The following is a 19475-nucleotide window of genomic DNA, read 5'->3' on the forward strand; positions in this document are numbered from 1 at the left end:
CGAAATAGCTGTGGAAGCCTTCGTGTAGGTATAGTCGACGCGGCTCCCGAACTTGTCGTCGACCATGACTCCCAGGAGTTTTTAGGACTGCGTTGACGAAATAATGCAGTCCCCGTCGCTGATCTTTACCAGTTGCACCGACTTGTAATTGTTCACAACGATAACGTCCGTTTTTTGATGCACTAGCTCCAGTTTCCTGGACCGCATCCAATCTTCAACAATGCTTATATAGTGGGCAGCCGTCAACTCAACCTCTCTGATAGCTTCATCGTAGATTTCCAAAGTGATGTCGTCCGGGCACTTTAGCTTCAACACCTCGTCATACATGACGTTCCACAACACTGGGCCCAGTATGGAACCTTGCGGAACCCCTGCGGTGATTGGAACGCACTTCTGATTCTCCTCCGTGTTGTGGCATAGTACACGATTCTGAAAATAATTTTTCAGAATCCTGTACAGCAGCACCGGTACTTGGACGAAGCGAGTTGGCTATGGAGTCCCAACTAGCGCTGTTAAACGCATTGCTCACATCGATTGTGACAACTGCAATACAATAGCGGGTACCCGTTCTCTTGTGCTGGAATGCCACCTCGGCTGTCTTAGTGACAGACAAGATGGCATCCACCGTAGATTTGCCTTTTCGGGAGCCGAATCGGTCTTTTGACAGACCGTTTGTACCCTCGGTGTACTGCACGAGCCTGTCAAGGATTACCCTCTCCAGCATCTTGCCGGCAGTATCGAGCAGACAGATCGGCCTATATCACGAGGGGGGTCTGTCCGGGAAATGGCCATCTTTCAGACATCTATTCATTACTGCCCCGAATAATTCGGGAGCCTCCAAAATAGCCGCTTGAATGGTCATATTCGGGATTCCATCTGGTCCCGATGCCTTGCTCATCTTTAGGGATTTAGCGATCACAATAAGTTTCTCGTTCGTGACCGTTGCTGCTTCCCCGACCTCTAAACCGCCGTCGCCCACGTTACTTCGGATGTTCGGTTGGGAGGTCGACCATCTTACGCTATGGTCTGAGATACTGGAACGTCCCCCGTGGGACGACTCAGCGGCCTGAGGCCAGGGTCTTGACTCCTGGCGCGGAAAGCGGTCCTCTTTGATCCGCTCCAGCATCTCTGGCGATCGCACTGCGGGCGCCATCACGCCCTTGATCTTTGCCATTACTACCCTGTAGGCATCACCCCATGAGTTCGCATTGGCAGCAGCACATACCCTTTCAAAGTAGGCTCGCTTGCTAGCTTTTAACCCACTTTTAAGCGCTGCGTGTGCAGCAACAAGTGCTACTCGACATTCAGCCCTCCCTTCGACCGAACGAGCTCTTTGCATAATTCTCTTCGCACGAAAGCACGCTGCGCGGAGTTTCACGATTTCATCTGTCCACCAGTAAACCGTGAACCTCCCGTCCCAAGCAACAATTTGGGTTTTATTACACTCTTATGATGGAATCTAAGACTAAAATTGGTCATGAAAACCACCATAAGAATACAATAAAACTCACATTGTTGCTTGGGATATCCAGGTCGGCCTTTCCGAGGCATGCAAGCGTCACATGTTCGCGGCATTACCTCAACCAAATGATCGGTGTTCGGAACGGGCATACCGCGATCACCGCACATAGCAGTTCCAGTAGAACACTCCACCCACTTTAGCAACCGCAAATAATCTTCGGTTGACACAACCTCTTGTGGGAACCTGCTTGTCGTCCATATAGCCGCCGTCCCGGACCTATCCAAGACCCAGTTGCCGTTTCCGGCAGGGACGCAATATGGGTCCGAGATGATGGCAATGTCCGTTACCGACTCAGAAACTGCTTGGTGTAACAGCTGCTGAGCCGAGCTGCAGTTGTTCAGGTTGAGTTGTGTCACTTGCACTATGATCGTGTTTTAGTCGCCCACCTGTTACGTGTTTTGTGCCCCGTTTACCGGTACAGATCAAGCACTTGGGAAGCTCCGTACAGCCGCACACGCAGTTTTATGGTCAGTATTGCCACATTTCTCGCACAAGTGACTCCTATCTGGCCTCTTGCAGTTCCAGGCCTTATTCCCGTGCTCGAAGCACCGGAAGCAAGTTCCGACTGCTTGAGCATGCTCAGTGGGCATACCGACCACCCCGCTTTTAGCCTAGCAGCCTTCAGGGATTCGTTACCGCCCGCCAACGGAAGTCGTATGGTGGCTACCTGGGTCCCGGCCGGACCCTTACGCAGGCGAACCGCCTCGGTTGCCACCACTACTTCACCTTGCTCTTTGAGAGCTTGTACGACCTCGCGCACTTCGGTGATCTCATACAGGTTCTTAAGCTGGAGAGTCACTTCTGGTGTGAGAGCACGTACCTACACTTCGTCCCCGAGTACTCCTTCCACTACCCACTCGTAAGCGGAACTCTTCTTAGTGGCGTCCTTCTTTAACTCAAAAATCATTTCGCCCGTGCGTGAGCGGCGGATGCTCCGCACGTCCGCACCCAGATCACTGAGTGGGGCATCTCCTCTCATGGCCTTCAAAACCTCCAAAACCTCCGTTGGGTTTTCAGGATAAGAGCGTCGCCCTTCTTTGCTCGCCTCCTCGTCGGTTTAGGTCGAGCTTTCTCTTTTTTTCTTCTTGGCCTTAGCCTCGATGCACGGGCCACCCGTCTTGGCGCTACCCGCTGGTTGATCGATTGGCTCCGCTCCCCGCTCTTGGCGAACCCGCTCACCAGAGTGCTTTTACCGATCAGGTGTTTTTTGGTCCACTAGGGTTGCCCTCCCCCGGGGACTGTCTCATATGCTTGGCGGACGTCTTACCGCTGTTGGTAGCACTCTCCGTGGCTTCCTATGCCGCGTTGCGACACCCCGTCAACGGGCAGGCATGCCTCTGTACTGACTTCAACGCTTTCACGGTCCCCTTCTTTACCTCTCCCGCACGCGCCACGAGATCGTTGTGCGTTTTGTTCGCTGAATACAAGGTTCTCCGAAGCATAAGCAAGCTCTGTTTCAGGTTCTTGGAGAAATTGCCGCGACCTAACGTGAACTCGATGATTATATCGAGCTGCTGTGTCGCTGCTACCACTTTAGGTAGTGCATCGCCCTGATTAGCGCTGGGCCATTCATCGCTGTGTACGGCGTGGTAGGCATACCGTTGTCCTTGCCACCCACACTAGCGCTTCTAGTTGCATCCTTCTCCACCCTTGGTGGAGAACACTGGATGCCTCCTCCCGTGAAAGGGTTTGCTGCTTGTATTAGCGACGGGCTGGTCATCGCTGCGTCCGGCGTGGATGTAGTTGGAGCAACAGGTGTGCCGCTTCTTTTTCCGCTAACGCTGGCGCTTCCACTTGTATCCATCGGCGGAGATCTCTTGATTCCGCCTCTCGCAAACGGATTGTCTTATCCGTCCACGCTCACTGTAGTTAAATTTAATATGTGTTTATCCATATAAAGTCCCGCGAGTTGAGGGGAAAGAAGAGTCCGCCGCATCAGAGCCCCTCATGACGCTATAAGGGCTGATTACTGAGGAGGGCGCCCTGGTACACCGCAGGCTCCGTTTGCGGTTAGTATTTATAGAAGCTATCTTGCGATCCTATCTTGCGTGTCTACAAATTCACTCCCTAATCATTACACCAACTGCGAACAGACTTATGAAAATTTCTCAAGCCGGCTTGGATAAAATGAACGTCTTTTTAGTAGTAAATATTTACTACTATGCTGCTGCAGGATTAGCAAAGAACTGTGAATTCATAGTTACCGCATAGCACAGCCACGGGTATAAACGTCCTAAACTTGACCCTTCTTTATAGACAGACTTCGCAGCCGGTAATTACAGTATCAAGAAAACTACGGGACTAGTGTAAAGATCCTATTGACTATTGAGTCAATGAGCGGCACCGCCCAGTTGAGATTCGAACCAATGACGACTGGCTTGTTAGACCAGCATCGTACCCCGGAGCTAACTGTGCGGACCGCCGCACATGATTTGTTCGTTATTTTCAAAGCTGCATTTAATACTATCGACCGTAAAGAGTTAAATCAAGGACGAGAACGGCTTTCCCAGGAAGCAGACCAAACCAGACAGTTAACAGTGCGGATTTCAAGTGGATTGTCGAGTTAACTAGAATTCAACAATGGACTACATCAAATGTGTCTCGCATGCCCACTTTCTAACCCAGCACTACAAGGTGTTATGAACCGAGCAGACATCGACACACGGGGCAGGATCTCAACAATTCTAGTCAATTCTTTTGTATTGCCGACGACATAGACATTATCGGCAAAACATGTTTGGTGGTGGCTAAACAGTCCATCAAACTAAAGCGAGATTCAGAGAACATTGGATTAAAGATAAATTCGTCCAAAGGAAGGCACACGCTGGCCCGCGGAACCGAGGCCGCCTCATGGGGACCGACGCCGCTTGGACAGTAATAGTTAGCTTGACTTTCTGGTGATGGCGGCGGAAAACGATACAAGCCGGGAGATTCGCAGGCGTAATATCAGCTGAAGTTACAGTGGGCTTCCCAAGCAATTGCGGTCGAACAGGGCAAGCATCCATACAAAGCATACACTGGACACTTCACTTATTAGACCGGTCGTTCTCTACGGGCATGAAACGTAGGCAATACTCGCGCGTGTTCGGCATTTCCGAAAGACGAATACTAAGCAGTGTTGCGAGCCCACACTCGTGTGGTCTAGTTTTCTCACACATGCGTACTCACCCTACTAGCACGGTTGTTACAAAGTTGTTGTGGTAACCGAAATATGACTAATTTCAATCGTAATTCGGTTGCTACAACTAAATCGACTTACAGTGTGCTACTTGGGCATTCTAACGAACACACCGGCATAGGCATCCCTTTCATGCTCTTGCTCTTTTTTATTCATGCATTGCGACGAGTTTTGCGAGTGTGTATTTAACTAACAGCCACGGTCGTCACTCTCGCTTGTCATTGCAGCCCAAGCTGCTGATACCGATCATTCGCGAGGGCTCGTACTCCCGTCCGTGCGTAAAATCGGAGGCGAAGATGAAGAAGAAATGAAAAAGTAATGTAAAATCTGTATTCTATTCCGCCGCAAGCCCTTTTCGGGCAGCTGGTTGCTCACGAGTTGTTTGCCTCGTGAGTGAACTGTGTAGAAAGATGCTCTGAGGCTGTGCGTTCGCGAGTATGTAGGTAGCAGGAGGTCTGCACACACCAACGGCGGCTATTTGGCTTACGCTTTCGTGAGTGATGTAAGTGGTGAAGGCTATGCCTCTCAAACTCGCTCGAGCGAGAGCAGGAATCATTGGCTTCTCGCTAGATTTGCAACATTGGTGCCAATTACGATCGTCGGCGGTGTACAGCAGAACGAAGTGGAGACGGATGGTGAATCATCGACTTGTGCAGTTCTCTGGTGAACCCAATATTCAAAATGAGGCTAAGGCTAGACTTTTCAGTAAACTGGACATTGAAGTATAGCGTTTAGACTACGAATTATACTAGATGCATAAAGAGATTGATATTGTCAAGCGAGTAAAACACTGCCAGCTACAATGTGATAGCTATTTAGCGAGGATGTCGGTTGAACAATCGATATTTAGCAAAAAAACGAAACAGGCCGACGATTTCGAAGCAGAACTTTCACTCGTTGTGCTCGGGGCGATTGGAGAATGACAATCCAAAACCGAGAGTCGTAAAGATGACCTTTGTAACTGACAATAGCATTTATTTATTTATTAACTTTTTATTTGTTTTAGAGTAAGGTGATCCTTTTAAATTACCACAACCAGATTTGGAATTCTTTCTATAACTTTAAAAGAAATTTTTCAACCAAAGCAATATTCATATGCAACAAATAAAGGTGTCTCTATTCCGTGTTTTCCATATTTTTTCATACCTTTATACCAGATGATAAAACGTGTGATTTTTTGCTGTTTGTAGAAACATCAATTATTGATGCAACCTTTCAGCAATTTTCTCACGAAAATGGTTATTATAAAAAAACATTTCGTCAAATGGAATCCATTCGAAGACGATTTGCTTCATTCAGTGCAACGCAGGCTGGCTGTGCATCTTCGAAGAAGAGCGTAATTAAAATGTCAAAATAACTGAAAATCGACATAAACATTTGCTTGCTGTCTTTCGAATCGACTGAAATTTGATTCCTAATTGGCAACCGGGCGGACCGGTCGGCTATCGGCATGCATAACAACTAACTAGAGAGAACAAACGAAACAGCAAAACGAAAATATTCAAATTGACTACGAGTCTTTTGAGACCTTTCTGATGTCAAGAATTAACCCGCGCACACCGTCCACAAGCCCACAAAGCGACGACGTCTGTCAGCAAAAGTTAATCTGTTGTGATAGGAAACAAGTTGTCTCATGCTTCTTTGCAGGCAGCAACGGGGGTGGCGACCGAAGCAGCACACTGATGGCGATGCCGAAATACGTCTAGCGGCATTATCAACGAAACTTGGACAAATCTGACGGCTGTTTGACATGCGTTTTTACACCTACCGTAATTATTCATCTTTGAAGGTAGAAACCGGACGACACGAGGCTGCCTGCCAGAGCGCTAACAACCTCGTCAACGGAAAATCAACGAACGCCTCGACAAAAAACTGCAGCGTTTATTTAGCTGCTGTTGTAGGCAGAGATTGATTTCTTAGTTGAATTAAAATATTGAAAAGGTCCCTGCTTTCGCACTACCGATGCAAAAAGTTTCTTTAAAGCAAAACTGAAATCGCAAAATGCTATATTAATATGATATCTCAATTAAACTTTGGAGTTTTTTCAAGTGATGTATACAAGTATACTTGAAAAACCCCCTAGAGATATTTACAAATATTCATAACATGCGTTCAAATTGACAACGCATGAAATCGAACTGCCATGTCGCAGCAATTTCATCTTAATGGCATCATCTCCTGCTTAATTCAAAACGCATCGCGCCAAAGCAAATGTTATTTAAAACCCTTCGCAACTGTCTATGTCTAGTCCATCAGCGGTACCGTTTTCGTCCGCCGAAATCTTCCACTTGTCGGCCAGCAGCAGCGCAGCGTCATTATTATTTACCGAAGAAGTTGAACAATCACACTTGTAGCACGCCCCTTGTTCTAGATTATGTTTAATAGTCGTTATCGGTGATTTTTCCCTAACGAGCTTGGAATCACCCAGAACTGCCAGCATCACCATCCATCCCAACCCACTCGCTAATCCGGTCGAGTCTTCGACCTGTGGAAGCTGGAAGCACATAACGCAAATCGCTCGTTAAGTAATCGTAAAAAAGGGTCACGCGCCCCTGCGTTCATCGGGAGGTGTCGCCCTGCTGATGGATTTGTGTCGGTACTTCCGAAATCAAATTCAGCGCACATTCGCCAGCAAATGGCTGAATAAAATATGATTCATATGAAACTTCGTTGCAAGCACGGATCTAACCGTACTCTTCGTGTCAACTTCAGTTAAATTGGAACCTTCAACAAATATTCTTGAGAAACTCCTATTTTATATCGAACCCGGAGCTTACTGTTATTCAGTCCCGTCGTACACGCTCAGCTGCGAGGAATCCTGATTTTCCGTTTGCTCGAATAACTGCACGTTGGTTGCATTGCAGCTTGTCACCCGTGCCCAGGAACCAAAGAGCAACCCGGAGGAACGTGAGGGAAAGTAAATCATTTCGCAACCAGTAGGTAGTGCCACAGCTCAACGCAACCACTGTCCTACCGGTGCCGAGCGAAGTACCATTTCTGGATCATTATGCACCGCGGGTGGTAAATTCGCGTTATGATTTGATTTGAATTTATAAACCGGAGATTACTGCGTGCACCGTGGGCGGGGGTTGGTACTGAGGCAAGGTGGCGGGTCAAAGTGTGCTCCGTGATCTGGATGAACTTGCACCCGACCGACAACAGAGCCTTTAACTACTGAACTGTGAAATGGGTTCCGTTGGAAAATAATTTTCAACAAGTTCGGGTGCCGACGACGTCATGCTAGTCCAACGACTCTGGCCAGCCCTCGCTTCTTTTCGTTGCCACAGATAAGTACTTAGTCGCCGAAAATCCAGCCGGCGGAAGGAAGCCCGCCGGAACGTGATTCCATCAAGAGCAGTTGAAGTGTCGCCACATGTAGAGCGATGTGGGTTTATTGCTTTTATAAATTATTCAACGTTCCGCTACTGAATGCGATATTATTTTAAGTGATACGTGATATAATTTTTGAAGGATTTTATCACTTGGGAAACAATGTAAACCGGCCCGGGAGAGATTGATATTCAATTGGCTGAAAGTGCAATTTCATGTCGAATCGTTCGATTGATCTGAGAGTGGACACATTGAGGATAATTAAAAGATTGCTCAGTGGTTTCAACCCAGAAGATTGTACTTCGAAACAAACCTATACATTTTTCTGAATTCTTCTTTATAAAAAAATGTCGTCTATATAGATCACTTATAATATTTTTTTTTCGTTGAGTTGTTGGTTTCGTTGTTTTCTATTCATGTAAACAATATTTATACTTGCTTTAACTATCACGGATTAGATATGTCTTTCATTGTACATTGTACTTAATTGCCACCTACTGTTTCCAGATCTAGGGTACGAGAGGGTATTTTCAGCAGGTTTCTAAATTCAGCCTATTTGTCGTTTCTTTCGCCAATAAAATTACTTTGCCGATATACAATTTTAATATGTTGTAACTATAGTATTTTCTCAGGACTATAAGTAATCTACAATTTTTTATTCAAAGAACGTCAAAACCACCGGCGTTCCACAAGGAAGCAATTTGGGAACACTTTTGATCGTCATTTTCTTCAGCGATATTGCGTTCTCGCTTGGTCATAGATGCAAACTTATTTACGCCGATAATTTGAAAATCTACGTAGTGGTGCACTCTATCGAGGACTGCCTCCATTTGCAAATGTTGCTAAATGTGTTCGTTAATTGGTGTCAGCTGAACAAACTCGTTATCAGTATTGCAAAGTGCAACGTTATGACCTTTCATCGTTCTGCAGATCCGATCATGTTTGATTACCATATCGACGGTACAATTGTCAACCGAATGTACCATGTATCAGACCCGAGTATTCCACTGAATCCCAAGCTTACCTTCTATGCGCACTACATGCCGATTATTTCCAAGGCAAACCGACAACTTGGTTTCATCTTCAAAATTGCCAAGGACTTTACGGACCCGCATTGCTTTGCTTGAAGGCCATAGACTGTTCTATTGTTAGGCCGATCCTTGAAAACGCTTCCGCAGCAAGCCACTTGCGTTGTTAAACTGTTTGATCCCGTATCCCTGTTTGATTTCCGTGCATCGGGAAGAACCTTACAACAGCGCTCATTAATGCAGCCAGGATTTTATAGTACACGCTATGGTCTACAACTAGCCTATCGGTGCTATGGGGCCCCTGTTTACTTCTGTGGAATGTCTGCATCAAAATTAGCTAACCAAGTGAAAAGATTGAATACTATTTAATTACATTATACATTATTCATTAAGACAAATTGTCATGTAGATTGTCTTCTATCTATTTATATAAGAGGCTTGTCTGCACCCAAAATCAGGTCTCTGACAGGACATCATAACAGGCTTATCGGTAATTAAAAACAGTCCCTGACAGGGCGTCATGTTTTCGTAGCAATGAGTTCTATTCTCAGGCACCTCACTGGTCGATTGCTCAGCTGGTTCACTAGACTGCTCGACTGAACTGGTCGATTAGACAGCTCGATTTGATTTCTCGACTGCAGGCTTGGCATACACTTTTCGCTTCGATTTTGCTCTTTTGATTACTGCATCTCAGCCAAGCAAAATGTGAAAAAGTGGTGTATGGGGCGTTTGTAGAATTTGTTATTATCTACAATATTGCTGACGTAGGCATCACTGTGCATTTTGGCTTTTGCATTAAGGCTGCTACCCTCTTGGTAGCAAAAAGAGCGCTCTTTTTGCTACCAACGGCATTGCTGCCGTACAGCGCCGTAAATACTAAAGATAAAACTTCACTTTCTTCAGCAATATTATAGATAATTACTAGTTCTACAAATGCCCCATACACCACTTTTTCAAATTATGCTTGACTGAGGAGCAGTAATCAAAAGAGCAAAATCAAAGCGAAAAGTGTATGCCAAGCCTGCTCGACTCAACTGCTTTATTGGTTTATTGGAGTTAAGTCTACTCGACTTAACTGCTCGATTCGACTACTTGACACATTTGTTCGACTTACTATTCGACCCGACTGTTCGAATTGAATGCACGATTGAACTGCTCGACTGGACTGCATGATTCGACTGCTCGACTTCACAGCTCGACTCAACTGCTCGACTGGATCGCTTGACTGGACAGCTTGATTTCACTGCTCGACTCAACTGTTCGACTTAAACGCTCGATCTGACTGCTCGACTCAACTGCTTGACTTAACTGTTCGATTCGACTACTCGACTCAACTGCTTGATTCAACTACTCGGCTCGACTCAACTGCTCGACTAAACATCTCGACGCAAGTGCTTGATTCAACTACTCGATTAGACTATTCGAATCGGCTGCTCGACTCAACTGCTCAACTCGATTACTTGATTCAACTGCTCAACTAGACTACTCGATTTAACTGCTCGACCTCATAGCTTGATTCAACTGACGACTGGACAGTTTGATTCATCTGCTCGACTAGACTGCTCGACTTAACCACTCGACCTCAACTGCTTGACTTAACCGTTGTATTCAACTGCTTGACTAAACTACTCAATTCCACTGCTCGACTCGACTCGACTACTCGATTTCATTGCGAAACTTAACTGCTCGACTGAATCACTTGACTCGACTGCTCGACTAGACCGGTTGACTGAAGTATATGATTCGACTGCTCGACTCAACTGCTCGGTTCTACTGCTCGACTGGACTACTCGATTCAACTGCTCGACTGGGCTACTCGACTCAACTGCTCGATTGAACTGTTCAACTGGGCTGCTGTATTCAACTGCTCGACAGAACTGCTCGACTGAGCTGCTTAACTCAACTGCTCGATTCAACTGCCAGACAGACTGGACTACTCGACTCAACTGCTCGACTCGACTCAACTGCTTGACTCAATTACTCGATTGGACTATTTGAATCGACTGCTCGACTCAACTGCTGAACTCGATTGTTAGATTGAACTGCTCAACTAGACTACTCGATTTAACTGCTCGACCTCATAGCTTGATTCAACTGACGACTGGACAGTTTGATTCATCTGCTCGACTAGACTGCTCGACTTAACCACTCGACCTCAACTGCTTGACTTAACCGTTGTATTCAACTGCTTGACTAAACTACTCAATTCCACTGCTCGACTCGACTCGACTACTCGATTTCATTGCGAAACTTAACTGCTCGACTGAATCACTTGACTCGACTGCTCGACTAGACCGGTTGACTGAAGTATATGATTCGACTGCTCGACTCAACTGCTCGGTTCTACTGCTCGACTGGACTACTCGATTCAACTGCTCGACTGGGCTACTCGACTCAACTGCTCGATTGAACTGTTCAACTGGGCTGCTGTATTCAACTGCTCGACAGAACTGCTCGACTGAGCTGCTTAACTCAACTGCTCGATTCAACTGCCAGACAGACTGGACTACTCGACTCAACTGCTCGACTCGACTCAACTGCTTGACTCAATTACTCGATTGGACTATTTGAATCGACTGCTCGACTCAACTGCTGAACTCGATTGTTAGATTGAACTGCTCGACTAGAACACTCGATTCGACTGCTCGACTGGACTACTCGACCGAACTGCCCGATTGTACTACTCGACTAGACTGCTCAATTCGATTGCTAGTCGCGATATCATATGGTCATGTTAAATCAGACTGAACCATGCCACAAAATTTTAAAAAATGCGTTACCCAAGTAACAATTCCAAGTTTTATTACGTTTGTATAGCGGTTTTCATGACCAATTTCATAAAACCGCTAATAAAACTATGAGCTCCACCAGAACTTTCTGATGACCGCTATAAAACTGCTTTCTCACCAAGTGGCCCACTCTTCAGAATGTTTTCATTAGTTCGCTAGCTTTGTCAACTTGAAAATATATCCGTTAGCAGAAAAGGTTCAGATTAACTGACAGATCATTCGGAACGATTTGGTTTAAAGCGACCAGAATAAAATATCCCATAGAATATTTATTGAATTTTAAGCAATTTCATTGGTTTGCAGCACGTGCGCATTTAATTTCATCGTGCATATTGATATGATAGGTCGATAAAAGCAGCGCGCCACTGAAATTCTGCAATTTTTGGAAAACTGGTTGTGTTTACAAATTGAAAATAATCAGTTAGTCAATCTCAATTTCTAGCAAAATCATTTAGTTGCTTCCTCTGACAGGAAACCAATTGATAATAACTTTCTTTCTGCAAAACGCTTTGCTTTGATGAATTATTGTTTGCGAGCTACAACAAAATACTAGAATATGACAATATGGCCTCGCATAAAAAAATGATTTTGGTGTTTGTCTTTGGTATTCTTCATAATAGCAGCAAAAAAACTGTTTGGTAAGGGTGTTACCGCTTTAATAGCTCTATAAAGCTAACAGATTTATTCCGGTTTGACAAGTAACCGCAATAAGATCAATTTTGATTGCTACGCCATTTTGTATTGCTACGCCACACTCATGGTAACTTTATAAGTTACGTGGTGCAACCAACAAGTTTTAACGTGGTAATATAAGCAACCACAATAAATTTGCTTTAATAACAGTTTTTTAGGATGGTTTTTCGGCTTTGCACCTTTATCAAGCAAAAGAGGCTGTGGTTTGTTGTCATATGTATGTGTAAATCTTTCATAAAATTGTCCGCGATTTACAAGAATGAAAGATTTACACATACATATGACAACAAAACACTGCCTCTTTTCCTTGATAAAGGTGAAATAAAATCACCGAAAGCAAAACGTTGTTTTAGCTGCTATCAAACGACTGCAAAGCCGAAAAACCATCCTAAAAATATAGTTTCACAGTCGATAAGCATACGTTTATTGACAGTTTTATTATGGTTTTCTAGCTAGCTATAAGTGTGTTTGGACTCGTATCCTCTTGGTATTGCGCAATACTACAATAAGCCCAGAGGTAATGATTAATACCGCAATCCAGATATTTTTTGGTGGATATCTGCATATCTGAATTTGGTATTGACGAGCTTGACATGAGAGGTAAAATAGCTGAAATAATAGTTAAAAATGTTCTACATACACTAAAGTTATAAGATAAATCCCAACTTTTTATTGACCTTCGCTATTATGTATGAATAATGTTCTCGGAACAAGAACTTCACATCCAGGTGTACGCCATGATATTTGATAACTGAGACTCTATCCAGTGACTCGCCTTTGAAGCTCGCGACAATCTTCAATAGACTTTGCACTGAGGAAGATCTTCAAATTATTCGCATACAGAAGTCTGCATCCTCGAGGTAGCACAGCGCATACATCCTTGAAGATTTATTTTTATCTTTCATCACTATGTGATGCAATGATTGCAATAAAATTTACTTTGACTCCCTTAAAAACGACTTTTGTTGAAAATGTATTGAAAAATTACCAAATTTTTTTAAACTACATTATGCGATATAGGTTCACAAACTTCACTTTCCATGGAAATATCATGGATCTTAAATGCTTTATGACGAAGTTATTCATGTTGTCTCACTGTTCCTGTTGTCTTCAGCAAAATTATTTGCTTTATTCAGCAAAATTGTAGATAACTAGATAAATGTGCCATATAGAACTTAGTCAAATTTTGCTCGGCTGACACGGTACTATCAAATGAATTAAAATTGAATCAAAGAGATCGAACCATCCCTGTCTGCCAGAGCTAATTTCGTTTAACTGAATCGTACACCGCCTCAAAGTCCACAAACAGATGATGTTTCTGCAAGTTGTATTCCCGGAGCTTGTCTAGTAACTGACGCAGGGTAAACATCTGATCCGTCAAGCCTCACGAAAACCAGCTTGGTACTCGTCGACGAAGGACTCCGCTAACGGGTTCAGTCTGCAGAACATGAGAACGGGAGAGCACCTTATAGGTAGAATTGAGCAATATAATACCTCGATAGTTTTTACACTCGAGTCGATGCCCCTTTTTAAAAATTTGGGCAAATGAGGCCATCCAACCACTCCTCCAGCGTTTGTTCTTCCTCCCAGAACCTGACAATGATCCGGTGGATTGCTTCGTACAGCTGCTCGCTCCCCGCTTTTAGAAGTTCAGCCGGGATACCATCCTTCCCAGTAGCCTTATCATTTTCCAGCTCACCAACTCCCTTCTTAACCTCCTCCTGTGTTGGTGGCTCCACAATTTGGCTATCGCTTACAATTCTTATACTGTCCCTGCTGATCTCCGCGTTTACCTCTCCATTCAACAGTGTCTGGAAGTGCTCCTTCCACCTGGCTGCTACCGCCGTTTTGTCAGTTAGCAGGTTGCCAACACTATCATTGCACGTCCCAGGCATTGCGAAATTCCCGCATCTCACCGTTTCGTAAAAACTCCGTGCGTCGTTGCTGGCGCATTGCTCCTCTGCGCCGGCGAGCACGTGCTCCTCGTACTCGCGTTTCTTTAGACGATGGATTCTTTTTTCCACAGCTCTAGTCTCTCTGTACCTCTCTCTGTTTTGACGTGTTTCCGCAGTGAGCGTGCAACTCCTGGCCTGGTTCTTTTCATCTGTCACTCTCTGGCATTCGGCATCATATCAGCTGTTACACTGTCTTTCACGCGAAGTGCCTACCGCCTCTCTCACAGCTGTTTCGATGGCACCATGGCCATGGATGTTCCTTCACAGCCCATTTAAATCTTCTCATTCTACCTGCTGTTCTGCGATTCGTTGATCAAGCTTCTGGCCGCGGTAAAATTTATGAGCCTCAGACCGTTATTATTGGTCGACAAATGAAGACTATGTCTTCCAATGACTGGACGGAAGAATTCCTCCCTCCCGATCTGCGCATTTGAATCTTCGATGATGATTTTCATGTCATGTTTTGAACACTCTCCATAGGTCTTCTCGAGCCTGTCGTCCTTAGCATCATCGGATTTATTGTTTGTCGGTTCGTAGACGTTGATTAGGCTGTAGTTGAAAAATTTGCCCTTAATTCTCAACACACATATACGGTCATCTACGGCCCTCCACCGGATAACACGTTGCTTTTGCTTATCCAACACTACGAAGTCGACACCATATTCTGCTTTTCTACCATCACATCCTACTTCTTGTATAGCAGCAATCTTTACTCCGAGTCGATGCAACTCTCTAGCAAGCAAGCCAGCTCGTGCCGGTTCATGGAGAGTTCGAACATTCCAGGTACCAAGTTTCCAATTTTTATCCATTACTTGTTTCCTTGTTCCTTGCCGTGCCCTATACCGATTGATCCGTCCTATATTTCCTTCTTCGTTGTTCGTGGTAAGTGAAAGTTTGGGTATACTTCCTTACCTGAATCGCGGTTCCACGAGGTTGCGCGCGCTTTAAACTTAATCACATATCTATATATCTATTGTAGATTTTCAATTTGCTTTCCCAATTTCCTGTAAGATGTAGTCCCACATTAATATTTAAATCAAGCTTAAATTGTTAACATAACTTAAGTTGATGAACCTGCTTACGCAATCCATTGGCAGTTTCTTCACTAGTTCATAGTTTCAAACGTCGATCGCAGTCGACAATCTGCTCGAGCGAAATAAAGTGAAGTATTCATTAATAGTCATTGAAATTCCCAACAGCATGGGGCCAGCTCTTGCAATGAAAATCTGGCTCGAGCCGTTTGTAAACACAATGGGCTCTCTTCCAGAGGGATTGTTGAACTTCCGAAAGAGCCGGACAACAATGAATATCTGAAAAGCATAACTAACGCATCAATCCCAAATGGAAACCTCGTCGCACACCCATACACCCCTCAGCACCCCCAAATCAGCGGCAGGAGAGCTGCGGATGCATAATATGCAGTTAGCTCTCATTCTCATCACATCATCAACCACCACCCATTGCCGTATTCATCCAGCGACCAAGGGGAAGTAGAGCCAAACCATTCCTAGTCAGTGACAATTGCATTCACAATTCTGGCACTGCAATGCAATCGCTCAGCAAATACAACCCATCGGCACTAGCTGCACTTTCGAACGAAGAGGACTTTCCGTCCGCTCACTTCTGCTCCTTTGAATAAATATAAAACAGGCACACCAATTAAATATTTGACATACATGACTAAAATATATTTCAGCGCCAGGCTTCGATTGCCGGTTCGGCTGGATTCTGTCCGGTGTGTCAAGCAATGAATGTGGATGACGTCTATTGGTACCAACATTTTTTTTTTGTGACAAAAATTGTCCATCAACAAACGTAGGTACCACGTACCGAACTAGCACTTGAACTGTCCGTTGTTGCTGTCGGTGCTGGTAGAGCTCTTAAACCCACGTGGAATAGTAAAGGTCCTTACATCCACCCACCGATTTGTCAGAGTTCTTTTTTCTGTGGATATGCACGTTGCAAATACGTGCAGTTACATATTTCCATAAGACAACATTTGGGCCGATCCGGTCGTTTGCCGATGTGCGTGTGTGCAGCATAAATAATTTTTACAGACAGCACCCCCACTAGAGCTCAATCAGTGCCTCGGCCCGCATCCAGACAGCGCAACGCAACGCAACGCAGAGGTTCACTTTTTCAAATAATGAACGGTTTAGTTACCTGTTAGACTAGGTAGACACTATTGCACCCGGTGTCAGGAGCAGCAAATATTGAATGACCATTATTGTTCGGAGTGCATTGTTTGCGTTTCGCAGTTTATTGTTTAGATGCAGAGGTTAGTTAACGTGAGAGGCATTTTATCGGCAGGGATTGTTGTTTGTTGCGAATTAGGGACGATTGTATGGCATGAAAATTTATCAATTGTTGTGCTTTCATTTTAGATTGAAACGATTTCTAGGTTTTGGCTACGGTGAATTAGTAACGTTGTGTACAAAACGTTGATTTTTTGATTTGTATACATGATTGGGAACTTACATAGCTTAACGTGCTTGATTTTCTTAACAACGTGTAAAAAGACCACAAGTGTTCCATATAGGACTTTTTCAAATTTGGCAGACAAACAAAGTTAAATGAAAAATATTGTTTTAAGATCAGATTGTTCTTGTTGGAAAATAAATTTTAATTAATAAACATAACAATTTACATTGAGAAACCAGAAACAGAAATTTGTTCTTCACAGCCGATTTGTGGCGGTAGCTCGTGTAGTTTTCATCTAAAATATGCCCTGCCGATGTTCCTTCACACCGCCAATAATTTCTCAACTCATTTGTAAAACTGATCGTATCGCAAGCAGGTGACTTATGAAGCCTGTCGCATCATCATCCTCTCCTGAGCCGGACCGTTAGGCAAAAGATTTCACAAGAAGGCTCACCACCGAACGAACAGCATGACATTTATCCGAGGGGGACGACAATCATTTTCCTCCATAAATGATATTAATCATATGTTTCTACTTTCGGTGGCGCGCCGCTCACCGTTCGAAACCTGCGGTAGGAAGGTAGGAAGGTTTTGTTTTGTTGGTTTTATTTGTGTGTTCCAAGCTGTTTCACAACTAATGATCACTGAATATTTTTGCTCTAACCAATTTCGATCGTTAGGCGACCCACGAGCCGCGAGAAGACAACGAAAAGAAAAGTTTCAACTCATTATCCCACCGACTAAAGAAAAATTAATATGTAAATCGGTGTGCTCGTGGACGCGTTTTTGTTTTGTTTTATCTCTCTGTCAAATCGTCCGAAACGGTTGTTGTGATCAAAACCGTTCAAACTCCAGAGCGGCGGATATATTATGCGCTCTAATGCCGTCCGGCATCGGCAAGTGCGGTACCGAGCGGGAGCGGTGCGGAATAGAAAAAGATTTAGATTTTTTCTTTACTGTTTCCCAGAGTAGTCAGGATTATTTATGCGCTATTTGGGGAAAATTTATTGGAACGGTGTTTGGTTTTCGGTGACACTAAGATGAAAAAAGCCCGCTTCAATGTTCGCCTGAGGTGATAATCTTTTTGTTTTCAGCTTTTTATTATCACCGATAATTGCTGAATGGCTAAAGCTATAAAATCATTTGTTTACACATTTTATCAATGTATAGGTGAGAAATAATTGTTCAAGTTCGCCACTATTTCTACTAAATCAAAACGCTAGTTCAGATTCCAAGCACAGCACTGCAGTTCATTTGAAATATGCATAATGTAGGAAATATAAGGTTCTCCGGAGCTGAGAGCGGCATCGAATTCATCGAATTTTAGCAGTAATTCCTGTACCTACCCGTGTAAGTACTTTGCTTTTACCCAAAATTGGCATCTTTACCGAGACACCAAGTATACAGGGTCGACGGTTTTTTGCAGTAAATGACATGTTTTAGAAAATTAACACCAGTTAGTCATATATGCGGGGAATGTTTTGTGGTTTATTTTCTTTAGTATGAAATGGGGAAGGCAAACGAGAAAGCGACCATTATAGCTTTTGCCAGCCCAACCTCCTACCTAGCACCTCCACGCGGCCATACCCGGTAATACTCTATTGAGTAGCTAAGCTAGGGGTGCGATGCTGTGTGGTTCTCAGACGTCAGACCTCAAAACTGAGATTTTGCGCAGACGGCTGAGCCACCCGGCCTTGGTAGCAGGTAATCTGGTAGGTCGGCTACCAGATCTTCCTCTGGATACTCATATCCCAGTTGATACCCGATCAGCAGGGCATAACAAAATTATAACTGATCCTGTTATTTTTTGACCGATTTTTTGCTAACAACGGCTGTTATAAATTAGCCACTGCAAGTGGTTAAAACAATTCATATTCTAACAAAACTGCTTAGCAGTGATTGCAAAAATATAACAAGGTTTGTTATGTTTTGAACAAAATTATATCTAAACTAGCTGATCTGACAAACTTTGTACTTGTGTTGTACATAAATTGTGAATCTTGGATGACCTTTGTCACAATCTTGAGTTTTGCAAGTTTCTGGGGAGTTCATGGGTGTTTTAATATACAAATTTTTCTCACAGTAAAGTAGAAAACAACTCCCCCCATTGTTTAGCTTGATAAAATAAAGCGGATAGCATTTAAATTTTTACCATCATTACAAACCATTTCGCCGAATACCATTTTGCGAAACACCAATTCTCGGTTGACCATAACGCGGAATACAGAGTGTCGCAGAATACCATTTCGCGAAAAACCTTACGCGGGATGTACCATCTCACGGAAAATCTCTTCGTAGAAAGTACCATTTGTGTGGGAGCCCCCCCTCCTAAAAAGGGAGAGGGGTCCTAATTCATCATAGATAAAATTCATGCCTCCAAAAACACCCCCATGCCAAATATGGTTCCATTTGATTAATTAGTTCTCGAGTTATGAGGAAATTTGAATTTCATTTGTATGGGAGCCCCCCTCCTAAAGTGGGGAGGGGTCTCAATTCACCATAGAAAAAATTCTTGTGTCCAAATACACCCACATGAAAAATTTTGTTCCATTTGCTTGA

The sequence above is a fragment of the Sabethes cyaneus genome, chromosome 2 (assembly GCF_943734655.1).
Source record: "Sabethes cyaneus chromosome 2, idSabCyanKW18_F2, whole genome shotgun sequence".
In the NCBI taxonomy this organism is placed as follows: domain Eukaryota; kingdom Metazoa; phylum Arthropoda; class Insecta; order Diptera; family Culicidae; genus Sabethes; species Sabethes cyaneus.